Source organism: Rhipicephalus sanguineus, chromosome 4 (genome assembly GCF_013339695.2).
Source record: "Rhipicephalus sanguineus isolate Rsan-2018 chromosome 4, BIME_Rsan_1.4, whole genome shotgun sequence".
In the NCBI taxonomy this organism is placed as follows: Eukaryota; Metazoa; Arthropoda; class Arachnida; order Ixodida; family Ixodidae; genus Rhipicephalus; species Rhipicephalus sanguineus.
In genome coordinates, this window is record NC_051179.1 from 107,497,345 (window position 1) to 107,519,523 (window position 22,179).

A 22,179-nucleotide genomic window follows, 5' to 3' on the forward strand; every position below is an offset into this window, starting at 1 on the left:
AAGTGCACCGCGAGAGCTCTGCACGTGCACAGAAGCGAGCAGCAACGCGGTGGAGAGAAGGGAAAACGCGCGCTGCTAACACCCCAGTTTCTGTTTTTCTGCCAGAGATGGCGCTGCCTGTCAAGAGCAGCAGCGCCGCTAAGCGTTGCTTGGGGAGCCTATACAGCACTGTCGGTGGAGCTTCTGTGCAGCTTGCCATCCCTTACGAGGTATCGGCTTCCGCGAGAAACTGGCTAATATTTTCCTAAATACGGCTTCTAGTACGAAGAAAAAAGTTTCTTGAGCACTTACTGTTATAAGGTGCCCTTGATAAAATATAACCGATAATCAAAAGTGACACGGTCCATTATGAATTTTCCTAAGAAGACTAGAAGGCGAAATCCATCTTCTTCTTAAACTTCTCAGTCGAATGCATTGATCCGGCCCGATAGCCTTTCGCAACCCAACGTGGTTTTTGCAGTGCCTCCAGGATCGGAGGAATAGGAAGCTTTATGCACTTCATGTTGTTTTACAGTGCCTCCGTGATCGACCCGCTTTTGACCAAGCGACGATGTCATGTGATGACGCACTCATGAGGTAGCACGTGGTGTGACGTCGCAGTGACGACAGGAATCTTGACTGGTTGTGACGTCATGATGACGTCACACACGATGCTAATTTTTGCACCACTCACGTTGATGCCGCCTACTGTCACTTTTCGCGTTTGATGAGATATCTAAGGTTTTCGCCTTAATGAAAGATATAAATATATAAAAAGAAACAGACACTCAGTTTAGTTCTAACCAGCGCAAAAGACAGGGCGCCCATGTTCTCGTGTGGAGGATAGGAATCTTGTATGCACATTCAAATGCCGATAGAACGTAAAACGATAGAACAATGAAACGATTTAAAGAGAGTTCGAATGTTTGCAGTTAATAATGAAGCAGTAGCAGCCTAGGTTTAGGAAATTAAATATGAAAACAACATTTCATTGCCTTATTAGTGAGGCAAAATTGCCCCAATAAACACGATGCGCAACGGACGACTTTGCGGCTTGAAAGAGCAAGTTGAAGAAAAAAAAATAAAGAATGACCCACGTTGTGCACACTAAAAAGCTCGAGAAAGCAGGAGGACCTCTTCTGAGCACTGAGAAGAGAAAATTATTCTATCTATATGAAGTAAAAAAAAATAAAACTGCACGTGCTGAAGTGAATATCTTCGTGTCAGTGCCCGTGCCATCGGCAGCAGTCGTGGACTAGGGGCGTACGGAGGGCTGAGCAAGATTGTAGCAAGTGGGTTGTCGCTGCTAGCTAGAGGTGGATGTGACAGAGAGGGAGGGAAGGAGGCAACTGGTACATACGAATAACCACTCGTGCTCGAAGCGGAATGTGAAAGGCAGCGCCACCACCCGACAGCACGGTGCCTCAGCCACCACCACTGTTGCGGTGACAGCGAGGGGGTGGGGTGGGGGGCGTCTTAAGCCTAAATCTGCATGTACCACCACAGCGCTTCCCTCTCCCCGGACCTGTTCTGTCCCTCGACATTACACGTGAGAGGAGGGCAAGGGAGAAAGCGACGGACACAGGAGTTGAAGAGCATTGCGTCGAAGACGAGATCGAGAGCTGCGACGTTTCGAAGAAAAAAAAAGAAACGAAACGAAAGCCAGTTTAAATAGGTAGCGAGGATCAGGAAAATATAAATATAGATACGCGAGAAAAAACGGGCGCTTAGTGTCAGCACGCATGCAACGAGAGGATTGGCTAAGGCGAGGGGCAGCGTGTTTCTCTCGACTTTTCTTTTTTCTACATTTCATCTTGACTTTCTTAAGTTTATTTTTTTTTTCTAACGTATGTACATTCTTTTTTGTAACTACGCGAAAGGCAGAAGGCGGGGAGGTTCGTCTGCTCCTGGCGCGGCGTACGCCTCCGAGAGCGGACGACACGTAATGACGTTATTTATATGCAGTCAGTCTTTCCCGGCCCGCGGGAGAAGCCGGCCGAGCCGAATGTGTGTGTGAAGCTACGCGGGGTGGCGCGGCTTCTTCGTAGAAGCCGGTCGCCGCCTCTTGGAGCGTGTAGCTAGACCCGCGTCACTGCGGGTCCCGGACCATGGGCTTGGTGGGAGGGCGAGGGGGAGTGGGGGGTGCGGCGAAGCGCTAAGGAAGTGGCCGTGGCAAGTCCGCCTATATAAAGCGTCCAGCGGTACCGTTGGGTCTTATGCCGCCGTCGGTGTTTTGATGCGCACCGAACCACAGATATTGCCGCCTGGGCAACATCGCTCGTGTGGGTGTCTCGCGTAGTGTCGTTTTTTCCTCGACTCGTCATCTGTCTGTAGATACAAGGTCTGACGGAATAAGACGCTGGGACTAAGGGATCTTAGAGAGGAAGGAAGAGTTATACACACCGGAAAGTACTGATGTCTCACTGCTGTTGCTGATGCCGCTGTTTGCGCGATTGGCAGGGGGCGCGGGGGGGGGGGGGGGGTGTCGTCTGCTGAGAAAGCAACACTGCGCGAAACAAGCTAGTGCGGGGTGCAGTTAACACTATCGCAGCATGATGCATGGAGGGAGAGAGAAATCGCAGTTTCGCCGCAAGGGCGAACCAGTGAATGCGGTAGCACGAAATTGTAATGTTATACCAAGTAAGGCTAGCAGCTAACTCTCTTGGATCCGATCTTGCCTAACTGTACCAAACGCTGGTGTAAGGGAATACGCCCGCTCCAGGGAGCGAAGTGGTTTTCGTGCTGCTTGTCGTCTCAACGCGAAGTAAGCGGTGACAGCACAGCACGTGCATTGGCGCTCAATATAAGTTACAACCATAGGTTGGCACAAAAATTGTGGAGCTCACTCAGACTCATTCATGAAATATATTTTGCCCTTGTTGCTCATTCGGACTCGCCAAAATTTTCCTTAACCGGAATCACTCGGACTCAGATTCACTAAAATCTTTCTCAACCGGACTCACTCGGACTCAAACTCACCAAAATATGACTTACTCAGACTCACGGCTCGATCTGAACCTGAGTGAGTCTGAGTGAGCCGACTCATGAATACGTTAGCGTATATAATTAACATTTTTGACCATGGTGTCAATGCTTTTTAACAATTATCTCGCATAATCGGTGCTCTATACTTGGCGCCTCTTGATCTCGTATTTTCAAATACGAGTTATCCTGTTTGCAATCCAGCAAGGACATTTCTATTATTATGCCAGGGCAGAAGTTAAGGGGAAGACCGACGCATGAAGAGACGGACGCATGCAGAGATGAAAAATACGGGAACAATGGGTGTCGATGGAGCCGATGTTATACGACAAACGGAATTGTCCTCTTCAAGGCTGCAATTGCAAGCAAGCCCCGCCCGGTGTTTAATGCCGGATGTATTCTAAACTATAGCCCTAACGCACACTTTGCTCTGCCGTGCCGTCGCCGCTGATGCTTTACATATCGAAGCCTTAATCATGCAACCACGCGGCTGTCGCACCGTAAGTTCGTAAGTGCCCAATGAAGAGAGAGAAGAAACGGTAGAGAAGGAAAGGCAGGGAGGTTAACCAGTTTAGGAAAACTGGTTTGCTGCCCTACACATGGGGACAGGGTGGGGGAGATTTAAACATGGAGAGGAAAGAGAGAGGAAAAAGACAGCACAGAACACAGCAGACACAGAGTCACAGTCCGTCACTCTTGCGTGGTACGCGACATTACTGTCACAGCCGCTTGTCCAAGTCCGTCTCAAAAATCTCAGCAGTGCCTTCGTCGCCTTCAGCTGCGATGTCTTCTGTCGACGGCATGCAAGAATAGTTTCAACAGATATTTGTCTACGGTCGAGGTGCGCTAGAACGGACGCCAGTGACTGTCTCTGAACATTATTTACTGGACAGTCGCACAGGATGTGGTGCAGCGCCTCCTCGCAACGACAGGCATCGCAAACAGCGTTGTCGGCCATTCCAATGTGAAATGAATAGGATTTCGTGAATGCCACCCCTAGCCATAAGCGATAAAGCAGTGTGGCCTCTCTTCGGCGGAGTCCACTTGGCATACAGAGACGGATCAAAGAGGACAGATGGCGTTGACGATTGGTCCGGTTGATTTGGCTGCTTGGTGGGCACCATAGAGCGAGCGTGATCTCCTGTGCAAACCCCCGAAGACTGCCATGGCAGCGCCAGGCCTTGAAAGTGGTATGGTACCTTCCTGTGTGCTTTCAAGAGCTGTGCTGCCCGAGCGGCATTATCGGCGTGTTCGTTTCCTATGACACCGCAGTGACTTGGAAATCACTGAAACGTCACATGGTGCCCCTTTTCATGTGGACAATGAATATTCGTTATAATGCCATGGTGCTGTTCGGCCCAGGGGCAGTCGGCAAAGCATAGTGTAATCGCCCTTTCCATAGAACGAAGTAGTAATGGAGAGGTCGTGTCGTATTGGCGCTGTAGCTGAGATTTCGCCGAGGTGTTCGAGCAGCGGCTTCAGCGTGTGCCGGAGTGGCCAGTATCAAGGTGGCTTAAGCGCGACATAAAGAAAAAGGCCCGAGATATATGGAAGTTCACAGCGTAGACACTGGGCACAGCGAAGTGTTTGCAAGCTCTCAACTACTTACTTTGTGTATGGTTAAAGTGATGTTCGCGAACCTGGAGGCGTAAGCAGCGTGGAAAGGTGGGCAAGTTATTAAGTATTCATTTTGGTCAAACTGCGCGGTGGGGCGGGACACGAAGGCGTGAGACAAACTGCGCTAGTTTGCCTCCCTACTTTCTTCGTGTCCTGGAGGTTCATACTGCATATGCGACACGTACAAAACGACCTCGAATACAGCCAATAAGTTGCAAAGGACGTCGCCACAGTGTTCAACTCAGCGAAGTCAACGCGGAGCCGCAAACAAGGCCCCTGAAGGAGCGGGAACTTCCGTGTGCTTCTCCGAAGAATGAGGCGCTCCAATACGCGCACGCTTCTTTTTAAAGGTTTTCGTTTTCGAAGGAGCGTGAAATTTCGCAAGCTTCAGTCATATCGCAAGCCGTGCCGCCGAGGCTGAAAGAGCACACAACCTTCGGGTATACACTAAAAAAAAAAAAAGGTTTCGGCTGCATAACTATAGACACTGCAGTCGCGGTGTAACAGGGATCACACGAGGTTAGTTGCAACTTGCAAGTAATACAACTTCTAACTTCACCGCTGTTTACGTGAGAAGCGATGCACAAACCAGCCGAAGACGTGCTAAGTATCATTTGTATATTTAACTCGTCGTCGCAACTTATGTGAGTGGCGCTCTCTTCAAACGGCGCCTATAGCTAACCGACACCGCACACTCAGGAACACCCGTATGAGAAAAATAAATAAATAAAATTCCTGCCTATTTGTTGGCTCTGCGCCAAACAAAGGCTTAATTAGCGTTTTACTCTGACATTAACAACAAAAGCGCTCCCAGCAAAGCCCGTTTATATAGGAGCTGCCTTTGAAAGGCATCCGGTGTTTCGACTATTCGGGGCCGCGTGGAACTCGCTCTAAAAGCGCTCTTTTTTCTTCACGCAGAGTTCGGAGCTCTGAGCGTACCTACCGCGAATAAGCATAAAAGAGCAAGATTTGAAGAAAATGGGATTTAAGAGGCAGAAGCGGTGAGGCAGCAGACGACAATTTCGCGCGCCACCCTGCGGAGACGTCTAGCATTTTGTGGGTGGCTCTGTATAGAGCTATATGGTCGAGCGCTTCACTGCGCTTTTGAAGAAGGCACTGCGAAAGACAAAATAGGAAGGCGGCTTGTGTAGAAATAAGAAGAATGCCACAGCTCTGAATGCGGAGTCGAAGTGGCGGAAACAACAACCAAAGCAGACGGAGAGGTTGTATGTTATGGCGGCGCGAATGGCGGGGTGTTTGCGTCTAATTTACGCGGCGCTGGGTTGCGGGGTGCTCGTTTTGAAATGATTAAGCAAGCCAGTGCCGTGGAGCGCATTGCTCCTGCCAAACGAGGAAAATGAACGCTCGAAGCCGCATTCAAATTAAGGTGAAAGAGTTTGCCTCCGCGAACGGAGCCCTTGATGCACTTGAATTTTGGTCGCGTCAAGGCGGGTTGTGCTATACTCCCTGAAATGAGGGAATTGCCGCGAGATGCGTAGCCGAAATTCCTACGTCGCTGTGAGTGGGTTTGGAAGAGGAGCTGTGGATTAAAACGCAAAACGCATTGTCATATGCTGTGCTCACAGATTATTATTCAATTAACGTGCATTTAACCTTGCATCTGTACCTTGCAGTAGGCGCCCCAAGAGTTTACGAAGGGCTCTGGAAAGTCCGCTCCTCGAGCTTTCGCTATGACTGTGCTGTGTGTAGCGCGCAGGCCTGGCATTTCTTTCTTTCTTTCTTTCATTCTTTCTTTCTTTCTTTCTTTCTTTCTTTCTTTCTTTCTTTCTTTCTTTCTTTCTTTCTTTCTTTCTTTCTTTCTTTCTTTCTTTCTTTCTTTCTTTCTTTCTTTCTTTCTTCCTTTCTCTCTCTTTTCTTTCTTTTTTACTTTGATGCTGCCTTCACGAAACTTTCTCTTTTGCCGGCCTCAGCAGAATTCTGGGGGTGGGGGGGGGTGAGGGGGGGCGGTTAGGGGGGAGACATAAGATTACCCAGTCTGTGGAGCTGTATGCTTGATCACATACGGAAGAGCATTGAAACACAGCGCAAGACATCTAAGCTGGTACCACGCTGTCGAACAAAGCTTGGTTAACCTCCCTGTCTTTCCTCTTCGTATCTCTCTCTCTCTCTCTGTCGAACGCTGCTTTGTGGCGGGAGAAGTCTCCCGATGTGTAAATTATCGTTAGGACGGCGCTGCACGAGAAGACACTTCATGTTCTGGTGAACTCTCATGTTGCGCATTCCCAAAGAGGAAAACCGCGGCAACTGTCCTCTTGCCGGATGCGGGGCGCTTAGGTCGCCGCGTTGTGAGAAGGAAGAATGAGTAATAGAATAACAATATCTGTGGTTCTACTTGCCATAACCACGATATGATTATGAGACACACCGTTGTAGTGGATGGCTCTAGAAATTTCGACCATCTGGTGTTCTTTAACCTGCACTGACATCGCACTGTAGGTGGGCCTCTAGTACTTCGCACCCCCCTCTAAATCGACCGCCGCGGCTGGGATCGAACCAACGACCTTCGGGGCAGCGAGCAAGCACCGCAACCACTGTACCACCACGGCGCATAGAAGGAAGAATGTGGGGGGGGGGGGGGGGGGGGGGGATTATGACAGCATCGCACTAGTGGTTGCTGGGCGGCCTTCCTTGCGTCTCTTTCTTCTTCTTCTTTCTCTTTATCTCTGTTTCTTGTATCCACTTTTTGTATTTGTTTTTTTTCTCTTTCTCGCTCTTTCTATCTCTTTTATCTCTTCCCTTTCTTTTTTTTCTGTCTATTTATCGCTTCCTCTTTCTTTTTATCTCTTTCTCACTCTATCTCTTTCTTTGCTTCTCTCTATTTCTCTCTTTCTTTCTCTTTCTCTCTTGCTCTTTGTTTCTTCTATCTCTTTTTTGTGTAGGTTTCTTTCTATCTCTTTCTATGTCTATGTCTATGTCTATGTCTATGTCTATGTCTATGTCTTTATCTCTATTTCTATGCTTTTATGTTCATTTTTTCTCTGACTCATTCTTCCTATCGCTTTCTTTCTCTCTCTCTCTTTTCTCTCTTTCTTTTTCTCACACTGTTTTTCTCTTCTCTTCTATCTCTTTCTTTCTTTCTCTCTCTCTTTCACGTGTTCGTTTTCGTTTAACGCTCGCACCTGCCGTACTCGCCCAATTCCTACGGCGCACAACCACCCGAGGTTTTTCTGTTCGCGTTGGACAGAATACGATCGGCCTAAGCAGCTCTGCTGTCAAAAAATCACATCTCCCGCTAAAGGGGACCGTGAGGCGATGCGAAGCAGTGTTTCGGCTTGTAGAGCCCGCGTTTCAGAGGTGGAGTGGCGAGGGGAAAGTGGAGAGGGGGAGTGGAGAGGGGGAAAGGAGAGGGAAGGGGAAAGGGAAGGGGATATGTGATGTGGAGAGGGGGAGGGGAGAGGGAAATGGGAGGGGTAAGGGAAAGGGAGATGTGATGTGGAGAAGGGGAGGGGAAAGGGAGAGGGGGAAGGAGAGTGGAGGGGAAAGGGGAGGGGCGAGGTAATGTGGAGAGGGGGAGTGGAAAGAAGGAAAGGGGGAGGGGAGGACAGGGGGGAAGTGAAGAGGGTTTGCGCATGCGCAGTAAGGGTGGTCACGCCGCACACGACCACCACCGGATTGAACTCCACTATAAGATGCTTCACATCTAAAAAAAGAAAGAAAGAAAGAAAGAAAGAAAGAAAAGGGGGAACTTTAGAGCAGAGCCGAAAACTGCTTGATGAGGTTCGGACACCGCCTATGTTTACGAACGACTTTTTGTTTCTCCCAATTACTTTTGTTTGTGGTCGGTATTCCGCCTGACCACGCGTCAAGGTAATCCTTCCATACTCACCCACGGATAGGGTGTTTTATACTGTGCAAGAGCCGAACCCTCGCCGTTGCCCATTGACGGCGGCGCCGTCATGGTTTACTGCATATATATATATATATATATATATATTGCCACGAGTAAAGATCGCCTAGCACTGTTCTTGGCAGGCTTGTATGTGCCGCTGTCGAAAAGAGGATGAGGACGAGCTCGTGAAAAAGACGATGAGGTCGTTGTGCCAGTGATCGGACCAGCCTGACGTCCTGCTGTACTGCTAGTTACAGGTTCCCGTTACAGTATCACGTGACATTACTGGTGGAGGTGCGGGGTAGCATTCTATGCACTGCGACCACCAGGAAGATCCCGACTCCAACAGCGACGCCTTGGAAGAACAAGCTGACCTTCGGCGTAGTCGGCGGCAATTAGGCCTACCACCCCAATTCGGCCCTCTTCCAGAACGCTCTAGAAACATGGCAAGCGCGACAACGGCAAGCCAGACGGAACAGACCACGGGTTCGTCTGCTCCATGGCCTTTCAACGCTCTGCGAACCCCAAAACCCTTCCATGGGGACGCATACGAAGACGTTGAAGACTGGCTGGACCAATACGATCGAGTCGCCGTCGCCAACGAATGGGACGAGCATCGGAAGCTCCGGTATGTTTACTTCTATCTGGAGGATTCGGCGCGCATTTGGTTTGAGAACCATGAAGCTGCTTTGACAACCTGGCCGGAGTTTTGTACTCAGCTGCGGAACACGTATGGAAGTCCCGACCGGAAAGAACAAGCAGAACGTCTCCTCAATTCCAGGAATCAAAGACCAAACGAAAGTGTTGCCATGTTCGTTGAGGAGATGTCTCGGCTGTTCCGGCGAGCTGATCCCGCAATGGCGGAAGACAAGAAGGTACGCTTCCTGATGCGGGGCGTAAAAGAGCAGCTGTTTGCAGGACTTGTGCGCAACCCCCCAGCTACTGTGGCGGAATTCCTCCGTGAAGCCACAACGATGGAGCGAATGCTAAGACAGCGGTCTTCGCAGTATGAGCGGCCGAACAACCTTTCATGTCTGTCATCGGCTTTGGCAACACCGGACGTCGCGACCATCAGGGACCTCGCGGAGCTAGTGCGCAGCATCGTACGCGAGGAGCTGCAAAAGTTTCGCACAGTGTCTCCACAGCCCCAAGTGGCTGCTCTAACGGACGTAGTCCGCGAAGAGGTACGGCAGCTGGTACAACCGTTGGTGGCGCCTCCAGCCGAAGCTCCTCTCCTAACGTACGCGGAAGCTTTGCGCACTCCTGCGCCGGCTGTCAGTTATTCCCCCCGACCGTCTACCTTGCAGACGCCGCAGTACTTCTCGGGCCCGCCGCATGACCAGAACCCGCGACCTAATGTGCGGAAATCTAGTGTGTGGCGCGCCCCCGACAATCGGCCCCTTTGCTACCATTGTGGTGAGCCAGGACACTTGTACCGTGAGTGTTCGTACCGACACATGGGCCTCCCTGGCTTTCGGCCAGATGCTCGTCGACCCCGTGATGGTGAACGGCCCCGAGCTATTGCCGAGTACTTGGCAAGCCTTCAGTCGTCAGGTCTTCAGCGACGCCAATCCCGCTCTCCGTCTCCTCGACGTTCTACATCCCCGGGTCAACACTCCACCTTCGCCGACGTTGTTGCGGGACGATCGCCTAGGTCCCCTAGCCCACGCCGGGGAAACTAGGAGCAGCGGCCTCCGGGGGTGGGACCGCTGCTGTACGATCGTTAAAACATCCTCCTCCGACTCGTCCGCCGACATCCGACGATACCTTCTCGCCGACACCCCCCATCGACGACAAACGCGTTTCTGCTGACATTTCCATTCTTGTCGACAACCATCCGGTAACTGCTCTGGTCGACACTGGCGCCGATTATTCTGTTATCAGCGCTGAACTCGTTGCTGAACTAAGGAAGGTTACGACTCCTTGGGGGCATGGACCAAACCTCCGGACAGCAGGAGGTCACCTCTTGACACCGATCGGGAGATGCACCGCCAGGCTGCAAATCCGTGAGTCGACATTCATCGCTTCTTTCATCGTGTTGCGCGAATGTTCCCGGAAAGTTATCCTTGGCATGGATTTTCTCCGCGAGCACGGAGCTGTTATTGATCTTCGAGACTTACTCATAACGTTTGCGGACGGCCATGTCCCGAAACCAAGGGATACCAATGTGCAGAGGACAGCGCTTCGCATTGTCGACGACGCCGTCACACTTCCGCCGCGAACCAGTATGTTCGTGACTGTACAGAGCGACACAGATCATGGCAGTAGCGGTATCGCCGAAGCAAACCTGTCGGTGCTCTTGGCTCGGCAAATCTGCGTTGCCCGCGGCATAATCCAAATCCAACGTGGGATGACTGAGCTCTTGCTTACGAATTTCAGCGGCGAATACCAACATTTGGCCAAGCGGACGGCCGTCGCTCACTTCGAAGCAATTGACGATGAAGCATGTTCAACGATTGCTCCGATTTCCGCAGCCGTCAAAGGTGACACCTCGGTGGCCAATACAGTCGATGTCAATCCGAAGCTGTCATGCGCGCAGAAGGAGAAAATCCGCTGTATGCTACACATGTTTAGTGACTGTTTCGCATCTACATCCAAAATAAAGCAAACCCCGACTGTGAAGCACCGCATTATAACGGACCCTGCTGAACGACCAGTACGCCAGCACGCCTACCGAGTGTCACAAAAGGAACAAGAGGTTATACGTTCTCAGGTGAAGCAGATGCTCGACGACGACGTAATCCAACCCTCGACCAGTCCATGGGCGTCCCCGGTCGTACTGGTAAAGAAAAAGGACGGCACTCTTCGATTTTGCGTCGATTACCGGAAGCTCAACAAAGTGACGAAGAAAGACGTTTACCCTCTTCCACGCATCGACGACTCACTGGATCGCCTTCGACATGCACGATATTTCTCCTCCATGGATTTACGAAGCGGCTACTGGCAGATCGAAGTCGATGAACGCGACCGCGAAAAGACAGCCTTCATAACTCCTGATGGTCTGTACGAATTTAAAGTGCTGCCATTCGGCCTGTGTTCTGCTCCCGCTACATTCCAAAGAATGATGGATACAGTATTGTCAGGTCTTAAGTGGGAATCATGCCTTGTTTACTTAGACGACGTCGTTATCTTTTCACAAACGTTTGAGCAGCACTTGCAGCGGCTCCGATCTGTCTTTGTCGCAATTCGTACGGCAGGCCTATCACTGAAACCAGAGAAATGCCATTTTGGTTACGACGAACTAAAGTTCCTCGGCCACCTTGTTAGTCACGATGGTATTCGGCCAGACCCAGAAAAGACATTGGCTGTCGCTGCATTCCCACCACCTGCCAACAAACGTGACGTGCGTCGATTTTTAGGCCTCTGCGCATACTACCGACGTTTTGTGCAAAATTTTTCAAACATAGCCGAACCTCTGACCCGTCTGACAAAAGAAGATGTTCCCTTTGTGTGGGGCCCTGAGCAAACACGCGCCTTCGCCGAACTTCAGCAGCGCCTTCAGACTCAGCCCTTACTCGGACACTTCGATGAAGATGCCGACACTGAACTGCACACAGATGCCAGTAACATCGGCCTTGGTGCAGTCCTCGTCCAGTGGCAAGACGGCGTTGAACGTGCTATTGCTTATGCTAGCAGGATTTTATCATCAGCGGAGGCGAATTACTCAACCACGGAAAAGGAATGTCTAGCTGTTGTCTGGGCAATAGCAAAGTTCCGACCGTACCTGTATGGCCGCCCGTTCAGAGTTGTTACAGATCACCATGCCCTCTGCTGGCTGGCCAATCTCAAAGACCCGTCAGGACGTCTGGCCAGGTGGAGCTTACGCCTTCAAGAATTCGACTTGACAATCGTTTACAAGTCTGGACGGAAGCACACCGACGCGGATTGCCTTTCACGCGCTCCCCTTACAACGACGTCAAGTGATGACGACATCGACGGTCGTTTTCTTTGCGCTATCAGTGCATCTGACTTGGCTCAACAGCAGAAGAACGATTCCGAGCTTCGACAACTAATCGAATATCTCGAAGGCCGCAGTCCGCACCCTCCACTAGCATTTGCGCGCTCGCAATCGTCGTTTTGTGTTCGCAGCAATATCCTTTATAAAAAGAACTTCAACCCTTACGCGACTCAACACCTGCTCGTCGTTCCATCAGCGCTACGAGCGGACGTCTTATCTGCTTGCCACGATGAGCCTTCGTCCGGCCACTTGGGATTCACGCGTACCTTGGCTCGGATTCGCCAACACTACTACTGGCCTAAGCTCACGCAGGACGTGAAGCGTTATGTAAAAACGTGTCGCGAATGTCAGCGCCGTAAAGCACCACCTCTGCGCCCAGCCGGTTTTCTCAAGCCTGTTGCTCCTCCAACACAACCGTTCCATCAAATTGGCATGGACCTGCTTGGACCTTTCCCCAAGTCTCACGAGGGAAACCGCTGGATTGTAGTCGCCACTGATTACATGACGCGATACTGCGAAACTAAAGCATTACAACGAGGCACTGCCAGTGAGATTGCTCACTTCTTCATGAAGAACATCGTTCTCCGCCATGGAGCACCAGCAGTAGTAATAACCGATCGTGGAACAGCTTTCACCGCACAGATGATGCAAGACGTCCTGCAGCTTAGTGGAACAACTCATCGGAAAACTACCGCATACCACCCACAAAGCAACGGCCTTACAGAGAGACTCAACAAAACGATCGCGGACATGCTATCCATGTACGTTGACCGAGACCACAAAAACTGGGATGATGTCCTGCCCTACATCACGTTTGCTTACAACACCGCTGTTCAAGAAACTACTGGGTTCACACCGTTCCGGTTGCTTCACGGCAGGGAGGCCACAACAATGCTCGATGCCATGCTCCTACCCGACAGGTACGACATTAGTGTCGATACGAACGAATTCATCCGACTCGCGGACGCAGCTCGCAAGCTCGCATTTGAGCGGATCAATAACCAGCAACGCATCGACTCCCAGCGGTACAATGCTCGTCATCGCGAAGTTATTTACCAACCGGGTGATCAAGTATGGCTGTGGATCCCCATTCGCCAACGGGGCCGGTCGGAAAAGTTATTGCACCGCTACTTTGGCCCCTATAGAGTTCTCCGTCGCATCAGCGAAGTGAACTACGAAGTTGTTCTTGAAGAGACAGCTCATCGATCCCGTCGTTCCAAGCAGACAGACATCGTCCATGTTTCAAGGATGAAACCATTTTATCAACGTTGACTATTCGTCAAACTCTCTTGTGTAACCTTGTGAGCACTTCGCTACCGTTACGTCGTGTGTCCTGGTGATTGTGTGTGTGTGTGTGTGTGTTTTTTCTTTCTCGTAATCTTGATGTGGCATCGGGACGATGCTCTCCGAAAGGGGGGGCAATGCCACGAGTAAAGATCGCCTAGCACTGTTCTTGGCAGGCTTGTATGTGCCGCTGTCGAAAAGAGGATGAGGACGAGCTCGTGAAAAAGACGATGAGGTCGTTGTGCCAGTGATCGGACCAGCCTGACGTCCTGCTGTACTGCTAGTTACAGGTTCCCGTTACAGTATCACGTGACAATATATATATATACATATATATATATATATATATATACATATATATATATATATATATATATATATATATATATATATATATATATATATATATATATATATATATATATATATATATATATATATATATATATATATATATAGTGATGACAAAGATCGACACCGGGGCTCTGGCGCGCGGGGACAGCTAGCGGGCAGAGGAAGAGAAAGACGAGGACAGAATAGAACAGCTTGGCCCAGGAACGGGTGCTGTCTCTGTGTCTTGTTCATTACAATGGCGCAGCCTACAACGCCAGCCGAAACTTGCAGCTGAAGCCACCTGTCGTCGCGCGTCGTCGGCAGCGCGGGTCTCCCAATCCTAGGAACGCCGTCCACGCTTCCTCGGTTATGGACACCGTGGCCCGACCGCTGCTAGAGCTACCCATCAAACCATCCCAGGATGGCGTCGAGGCCTCCTCGGTGGCTCAAGGGCTTGCTTACCCCGGCGCCGCCAAGACAGTAAACGGCCTCCCGTTGCCCGGGAATGCCGCTCACGCTTCCCGTGGCGACACCCTCTCATTCAGGGCTCCATCGGCACCTGAGCCGCTTTGGGGTGCGGTACGAGTTCCTTCAGTCCAGCAGCCCGCCGTCGTGGGCCCAACCACCACGGCCTGCTGGTCCAACATCACTGGCTCCGCACACGAACCATCGGAGAGCGCCGCGCACCTGCGGCGTACCATTGCGCGACTCCGCGTTACGGCCAACGCCTTGACAGCGTCGAGCTCTACGCTGTTTCCTCCCATTATTCCGGCACTGACAGCAACCAACGCCATGTTGGATGTAGCCACCTCCCTAGACCTCGAGGCCAGCTCGCCTGAGCAACGTAGAGAGCTCCGGTCTACCCTCAGCCAGGTCTCTATTCAACTTGGTGACTTCGCGCACACACTGCCGTTTCGCGCCTGCCGTTTCACCATCCCAGGCTACCTTCGTACTACCGGAGTTTCGCGGCTTCCAGGACGACGCCGAAAAATGGGTGGCGACCGTCAACGCTTTAGGAGCTCGCGAAGCCTGGACGGAGGCGCAGAAATGGTTCATGGCGGTAGACCGCCTTCGGGAAGGTGCCGCGGCGTGGCACGGGTACGAAGGCGTGAGGCAGCAGTCCTGGGCAGGATGGAGTGCAGCCCTGATTGCCGGTTTCGGCCTGTTGCCCGGCACCTTCGGTGCGTCCAAGACCTCCACCGAGGACGGAGTTCTGGAGGGCCACAACCTTGAGGCTCGAACGGTGCCTTGCTGTCCATCGACGGTGTACGTCGTTGATTTTGACGCTTACCGGAGCAGCCCTGCCCCTCCTCTGCAGATCAGGGACTCTGCGTCGGTAATGGACATGAGCATATCGCCGCCAGACCTTCCACAAACGGAGAAACTGCCCTGTCGTTCATCGTCGTCAGAACATATACAGGCGCTCCCACCTGTCGTGCCAGATGAACGACACGACCATAAGGACTACCAGACCACGATCGCCAGTAACGCGACCTACGCCATGCCACTACACAAAGTAGGACATCCAGATGTCGCAAACGAGATGCCTGGCCAGCCAGGCGTCATTATCGTCAGAGACTTGGCACCGCAAACCAGCTGCCCTGTTGACGACACTGCTCGCTCCAGGGACACATCTTGTTCACGTGACCCTTCATCAGGAAGCGCCAGCTCGACCCAGCGTGACAACTGCGCCCGACCTCACATAGTCCGACACGCGACAGTTAGGCATGCTGTACTATGTTCAGAGCTGCGGCAGGACCAACGTCAGCTTTTCGAGGCAAGCCTGCCACCATGCCGAAACAGTAATTGCCACCCACCCGAGCAACTACAGACACTTCGCGAGAAGTCTCTTGGCCGGAAACTTCGAGTAGTTCGACACTGCCAATTCCGTGCACGACAGGCCAATGGGAGAAATTTCCCTACAAAGTCGCAGCGTGGCCGAGGTCATCGTCCACCGCGACACAGCCAGTGTCGCCCGCCAGTGAAACTTCTAGCAGACCACCAAACTATGCTGAAGCGGGGTCGGGGCCGACCACGACGAAACAGCCAGTGTCGCCCGCCGGACACATTTCTGGTGAATCTCCTGACCGAGTTGCCGCGTGGTAGGGTCCGACCAGCGCGATTCAGCCAGCACCGTCCACCTGAAATATTGTCGACGTCTCCGCGCGCTTTGCAGTCATGACCGAGTGTGATGACAAAGATCGACACCGGGGCTCTGGCGCGCGGGGACAGCTAGCGGGCAGAGGAAGAGAAAGACGAGGACAGAATAGAACAGCTTGGCCCAGGAACGGGTGCTGTCTCTGTGTCTTGTTCATTACAATATATATATATATATATGTGTGTGTGTGTGTGTGTGTGTGTGTGTGTGTGTGTGTGTGTGTGTGTGTGTGTGTGCTGTCCCACACAGACGCATTTAACTGCACATGCGTAAATATTTAATCTCTTAAACTTGTACGGATGGCACGCTTACGCACCCTTTCCCGGGAATGCGCGGAAGGGTTGTGTGCGGAATTCCTTTTAGCTGCGGAAATGTGTAATGTTGGCCGAACTGGGGGATGCGTCAACGACAAGGTAAGAGAGCATGCTATAACGACGTTAAAAATGCGCGCGAAGGAAAATACTTTGATGGTTTCCCGGCTAGCCATTGCAGAACCTGTCAGGATCGCTCACCCGACCTAAACAACACTTCTGTCACTATATAGGAAGACTAAAACTCGCACCACTTGAGCAATCGCAGAAGTTTAGAGTATTTCCTGTCTCGGGAAGGGGTGTGTAAGAGTGCCAGCAGCCATCCATACAACTTTCAGACAGAGAGATGTCGTATTTATGCATGTGCAGTTGATGCCATCTGTGTCGGATAACATATAAACACTTGCGATTTTCCCAGTAAAAGTCGTCGCGAGTTCAACGCTCGCCCTCGTCGATTTCGCTCCGCCCGCGCGTTTCTTGCGTTGCAATATCTATATGGCAACAGCCTCGTAAACTGTTGCGCGTGAAAGACGTAGACAGGGAACACAAAAAGACACACACGGAGCGCACACCGTCGACAAATTTCATTAGCAGAGCGACGTACGTGACCTTATATACCTGGCAAAATTCAATGCGCATGACAGCAAGTGCATACCAACAACACGGTCCACTCAATATACACGTGTTGTGCCACACAGACACGCGATTTCCTTGTCGGAAAGTGAGATGGACGCTTGGATGACGCATTTTTCTTTTTAAGCCCGAGATCTTGTGAGCCTCGATAATGAGACGCGACATTTCGTTGGTGCTTTTTGCGATTATGTTGCACTTGTTGCGCTTGTTGCTGCACATGCTGCACCTGTCTACGTCTTTCACGCGCAACAGTTTATACGAGGATGACAAACCAGCAAGCCCAAGTCGACACCCTTCATATTGAAACAGGCTGCGAGAAAAAAAAAATCGTTGTTTCACCTTCAAGCTCAGAAAGGTTGAAGGACCTTTACGTATGACGTATTCTATCTAAAGACGTAGAAAGTACTGACTGGTAAAACTGCGCGCTAGTTCGCTGAATTAATAGAGTTAAATCGGGAAGTTCTTCGAAATTGATAGTCGCTGACCAGATCTCGCGGGTGTGCTCGTAATCACACGAACGGCACACAGTGCAGAGATTTCAAGCAGGCATCGTTATTCACGATCTTTGCCGCAGTATACCTGATCGCTTGCAAGTGTTAGCTGCGATGTGAATCACGTCGCCGCTTCGTTGTAAACAAACCGTAATTGCATTCATTAGTGGGGGGGGGGGGGGGGCGCCCCGCAGGAAAAATACGCACGAGAGAAGAGTATGGAAAAGATACGCGATTGTTTAAACAACCATGTCCGAGTACACCGTGTATTCGCCTTTAATTGGAAAACGAAAGAAGCGCGGCTGATTCGAGGAAACGCTCTCAAAAAACAGAAAGAAGATAAAAAATTGCGCTTGGTGCCGGTAGCTCGAGAAAATTGCCACATTTCTCACGAAGCGCGGTCTGATCGCATCCGTCTTTTCTCTTAATTTTGGACTTAAAGAAAAACAAAATAAAAACAACGAGACCACTGAAACAACGCCTGTCTAAGACAGCAGCACCCACACTCTTCAGAAAAGGAATGAGTTCTGTTGTATGTTTTTTTTTTTCTCGCGCTAAGGAATGACGTGCGGCGCTCGAGCCCCGCACAGTTCACGTATGGTCTCGTCTCGGATCGAGAGCGGCCAATACATTTCCTTTTGTCCCTCACGCGGTCTCGGCCGTTTGCCATCCGAGCGGCCACCGTTTCGTATTTATAATAACGGTTAGTGCTTGTTTGTAAAGCCCGCGTGGCAGTACCTACAGCGCCTACGTTAACGCGGCGGCCGCGCAGCCTCGTAAAACAAAATCGCGATTGAAAACTGGTTGAACGAAATTTCGAATACAACGAAGGCAACGTAACAGCGAAATCGCGCGGGCTGATCAATATGGTGCTGTGGAAAATTAAAAAAGAAAGAAAAAAAGAAACGCCTCCTCGGTGTGTTAACTTTGCTCGGGAAGGTTTGGACGGCAAGCCATAAGTAACCGGAAACGTATGCAGATGCCATCGGGAGCGCCTGCCTTCGCGCGCGTAGCCCGTTAATCAAGAAAAAAAAATAGAAGGAATGGATAAAACAATGCTGTAGACTGCGCGTACTCCTGTGACATAAAAAGTAAGGAAGGCGATGTTTAAGAAAGCAGCAAGGAGGGATGCAATCTAAGAAAGTAAATTAATAGTGGCACGCAGGACGGCGCCGTCCTTTGTTGCAGCGAAGGGGCTCCGGTGCGTGCGCCTGATCTAAAAAAAAAATGAACAATATAGAATCAGCTGAGTAAATAGATAACAAAAAAAAATAACAAGTAACCTGCGAACGTACACTTGGATGGTAGTAAAAGAAAGAGAGGGAGAAAATGAGAATTCAGACAGCTTACAAATGACGGCCGCTTAGATAGCGAACTTCAATTACGGGGGAGCCCTGCGCGTCGCGTACCGCAGGAAGCGCACAGGAGCTTGGTCGACGCTCTTGAATTGACCGCCGCTATTTACAAAGACGGCGCTGCTAGCGCTCAGTGTGCTTACACACGTGACTGCGTATGGAAGGAAAGATAGGAAGACGGTCGCTTCTTTAAATACGCGCCGAAGAACACGTAGGCCACGCAGTTCTCGGGTGTATGTTTAGTGTTCTTTTATGTCCGGCGTGGTAGGCTATGGAAATTGTGATTGATTATGTGAATGGCGGAAGTCGGTGTGACGCGTCTCCTGCGAGTATGTACAGTTGTCGTCATAAGTTTAGAGACCACGAGACGCAAGAAAACGCTGAATATTGCCGCTGCTTCGGCAGGCAGCCTTGGACTTCTATTTCTTCCCTGTTCCAAAACGCGCTAACAATGTGTATACAGCGCAGTTCGACCGAATACAGTCACATTTTACTGAGAAATTCAAAGTTTCCTCAGACCTATAGAGGTCTCTAAACTTTGGACGCCGACTGTACTAACGTTGCTCAGTGGGCTACAAGGTCTGGCCAAAGCCAAGGTTAACATGCCGTCGCCAACCCTTCGCGACAACCGGAATCAGAATTACGTCCTTTTGGTACAGCCTGCACGCTTACAGCGGTTGCGGCGAGTCGGCTTCTGAGAATGAAATGCAGTTGTCTCATAGGACCCCCTAAAACTACCTATACGCACTGTACCTTGGCATTCTGGCCGGGTGGTGCAATAGCCCGTGTATCTCTCAAGGCTAGGTTCGCCTACAACCTACATGATATACAGCAGGGGTCTCAAACACGCGGCCCGCGGACCTTTCGCTAGCAGCCCGCCCCGGTGCGATGCTACGTCGACAGGCTGCTAGGACCATCGCCATGATCGGAAGTGCCTGCTTTTGCGGACAACTATTCTCCTTGCTGAAGGTGAACAAGTCCGGTCGACGATGAACAGCTGCGATCGACCATGAGGATCGCCTCCGCACAAGAAGTTAATGCGGGCGTTTCTGCTCTCGTCGCAGCTAAGCGTTGTGAGGGATCTAGTGAACGTGTTTAGAACTTTAGCCGTTATTTTGTGCTTCACAAGGAATAAAGTTTTATGAGTTTGCGAAATGCTACCCGCATTATTTTCTCCTCTACTGATAGGGATAACCAGGCCCGTAGCCAGGAATTTTTTTAGGAAGGGGCCCACTTGCTGAAAACCTTGACTATTTGAGAAAAACACCTATTTTTATTATTTATTTTGGTGCACGTACTGCACCAAAATTTCGCGGGGGCGGGGAGGGGCTAGGGCCCCCCTCCCCTGGCTACGGGCCTGGTGATAACTATTTATTCGGGTAAGATGCATAGACGTGACTACTCTCAAGCATCTTTTTTTTGTGTGTGTGAGGCACCCCGTGCAGTCACCATGTGTTGAACAAAACGGTGGAAGAAAGACTAGATTTTAGAATCAGCGTCTCCAGATTGTAGTCGTTCTGTAGATCGGTATCCATATGTTTCTCGAATTCAGACGTTAAATCCCCTTCAGAAATCACCCATATAAGAGACATGGGAAAGGCCCTCTTTCAAATGGCAGCGTTAACTGAAACCTTGCTATGAATACGTTCTTCTATTAAAATCTGAAGTAAGACTCGTGTGTGTGTGTGTGTGTTTTAGATTAAGAAGCACAACGCTATCTTCGCTTTCATTTCTCTGAATCCCTAGATTGGGATTGGGACGTGACGTGACGTTGGCGTCTGCTCGGAGGCAGCTGCGAGAACTGTGCTTGTTTACAAGAGAACGCCGTGAGAGGTGCCGACCACTGTATCGAAATGGAGGAGAGAACAGGCGAAGGAAGGGCAGCGCGTTCGCGGCTCACGTTCCGGGCATTGTGTTACAGGAGGCGTTGCCTCTCCTAACTGCGATTGCTGTCCGTGCTACAGTACTCGTATGTGCCCTCATCGGCCTTGCTATTTATCACCTCACCCCCCCCCCTCTCTCTCTCTCTTCTGTCTTGCCTTGCAAGTAATACAAGGGCAGCGAGCACAGTCGGCCAGTGCGGCCAGCTTCTTAGCCCAGAGGTCCTCGTGGCACACGAAACACGCGTGCAGATGCATGCACGGCTCCGTTAGGAGTAAGGCCACTCCTTTCAGAGTTTAACTCATGACGTGCGTATAATTAGGGTCGCGCGGCCGCTCTCGGCATCCACCCATGACGACGTTATGAATGTTCACCGTATTGGGCACGGTACTTTTACTGTTACGCATTCTACGTACTCGGCATAGAAAACAAAACTATCGTATTTGCTTTTCTAAGGGAAACAAAGGTAAGCAAAAATAAGGAGTAAATATTAAAGCTGCACTTCGCAGTAGTTAGCAAGTGAGTAGCTACGGCCGCGTCACGTTTGGGAGTTGCATGGTTTGTAGTTCGAGCCTCACCACCGGACGCCCGGATGTTTTAAAGAGGGTAGACGCAGGATTTGCAGGTGGGCGCCCATTGAGATGGTTTCGGCTCATGCTATTAGGGCCGCTTTGAAAGAACACACACACACACACACACACACACACACACACACACACACACACACACACACACACACACACACACACACACACACACACACACACACACACACACACACACACACACACACACACACACACACACACACACACACACACACACACACACACACGCACATACACACACACACACACGCACACACACACACACACACACACACACACACGCACGCACGCACACACACACACACACACACTCACACACACACACGTCTGCTCTCATACGAACTCCTTAGTATAAAATTGACACGTGTACTATCAGCTATAAAGGCAGAATCATTATGAGTGTAGGTAGATATTCATCTGGCTCTTGGCTCTTCAGGAACGAATTAAACATTGCAGTAGGGTCCGTACGTTGACTATGTCGATGCCGGAGCGTAGGATGACGTAGTTGGTCCTCAAATGGCACATACTTCGAGCAAGGTGTACACAGGTATAGCTATGATATAAGGTGAGGTATAGATATGCGTAAGAGTAGATTAATAGCAGATTTCGCAGGAGACATACGAAATGACATACGTTTCTTTTATTGAAATTGCGTAAAGGGGAGGTTGGTGCCTTTATGGCGGCACCGGCTACTTCTTCTCGCTTAGCAAACGAAATATAGAATACTAAAGAAAAAGGC